We start from the raw sequence: 1,983 nt of genomic DNA, 5'->3' as shown, positions 1-1,983 counted from the left end.
GAAGGAAGGAAGGAGAGCAGAAGGAGACCCCGAGGAGACACATGGCGCAGGACGTGTGAGGAAGCTGCACTGGCTTCTCGTTCCTGGCTGGACAGGGTGAAACAGGCCTGGGTAAGAGACCCTTGGGGGAGTTAACTATGGCAGACTTTATCTGGGTTTTGACTTTGCTCTTCCCCTCCCAGACTTGTCTGGCTGTTTCTGACCCTTTTCTGTGGCTTCCCACCAGAAGGTGCTTTAGACTTGTGGCGGGCTTTCAGGCCTTGCTTTGGGTCAATCCTGTTTGGGCAGACTTTTACCCACAGGGGATGGGTAACTTCAAGTGCTTGATTTGGAAACTATATTCTTTGTCATTTCTGTATTGCACACACATTGTCTTAAAGTTCCTTTCTGTTAAAGGTCTATATGTTTGTCTTGATGGGAGCAGGCAGCAGAAGCTATTTAGCGTAGGCAGGTTTGGGGGTTCTGGGGTGCCCCCTCCCTGTCCTGTAACAGACAGAAAGTGGTTTCCCTTGCAGAAGTGATGACTAGGAAGGAGAATGAGGTGGAGTCCACTAGAGTCCGGAGAGCAAATATTGCTATGCTTGTTTATCTGGGTGGTCACAAATTTGTAAGTAATAAAGAAATTTCTTTGAGGCATACAACATGTGATTTGTATTTCTGAATGTGTGTTGATTTCAATTAAAAATGTGGGCCCTCCTTGGTGGCACAGTGGGTTAAGGCACAGCAGTAAGAAGCTAAAGCCACTTCAGCATGAGTTCGATCCCCACCCGGGAGTAGATCCACATGGAGAGACAGACCTCTCCTGACCCACCCGCTGCTCCCCTCAGCAGTGTACTTAGTCGATCTGCCTGTTCTGCTCCCCTCTCTTGTCTGTGGTGAATCCTCTCGCCGCCTCTGCACCTCTGGCCTGTACCCCAGCTCTGTATGCATCAATAAATAAATCTTTAAAAAGAAATGTGTAAAATACTAACTAAATAAATGCACAGAAATACCATTCTTATACTCACTCCTTACCCGCACCCTAATTAAGTTCACATGGCAATGTTCAAAGTCTCTACAATTCATTTGGGTTAGCAAAGAAATCCTTATTTTCAGTAGGTCCAGCGTATGCTGACATTCAGCAGTTTGGGTATTAATTGTCAGTAAAGTGAAAAGAATTTATCATTAACAAGACTTCTTCAGGCAAGAAGGTTGCTCAGTTCCCAAATGGCTGCAGCACTTCTAAGAAAGTGTGTGCCCTCCTCTGCCCCCCCTCTAACTCAGGCTCAAATTCCACCAAGATGGAAACAGGAGGAGGCCACAGTGGCTTGCTGTGCGACTCTGGACAGGTTACTTGCTCTGCACTGACTCCCTCCTGCAACAGTGTCTGGCACACAGTAGGCTCCCAGTCATAGCTAGAATTAGTATGACTTTAACAATTCCTGACTGTTCAGACCCCTTTGAGGTCCTGGGGTACCCACAGAAGTCACTGTGAAGGGACAGGAGGGAAGGGCAAGCACAAGACAGCTGAAGCAACCAAACTCTCCCAATAGTTGTTAGCTTGAATTTACAATGAGATGTTTCCAGAAATGCCAAAGCAGGCTTGGAAGTGCCGCAGCGCCACCTACTGGCCATGTCTTGGAATGTCCTGGCTGGAAGGAATGGGTTGTTCAGTAGCTGAAGTGATTACCAAGGATGGATTCAACCAGGTTCCTGGGAGGACAGAGGGAGGAGGGTCCACGAAAGGGTATTGAGTCCCTCAGGGGATTCTTGTGCAGGTGGGCAGTGCTCCCTACCCTTTTTCTGCCCAAACATATAACCTGAATTAGCTCATGAGGAAGCATGAGACAAACTCAAAGAAAAGTAACTAGCCTGGATTGCTCAAAATGTCAAAGTCAGAAGAGAGGCAGAACTGTAACTAATACTAGGGACCCAAAGGGACAGGACAAGAAATGCCATATATGATCTGAGCTACTTTGTTTACATAAGACGCTGGAGGAGAAA

This window comes from Condylura cristata, unplaced genomic scaffold (genome assembly GCF_000260355.1).
Source record: "Condylura cristata isolate star-nosed mole 26May11 unplaced genomic scaffold, ConCri1.0 scaffold00022, whole genome shotgun sequence".
NCBI classification, from domain to species: domain Eukaryota; kingdom Metazoa; phylum Chordata; class Mammalia; order Eulipotyphla; family Talpidae; genus Condylura; species Condylura cristata.
Note: the sequence above shows the minus strand (reverse complement) of the source record.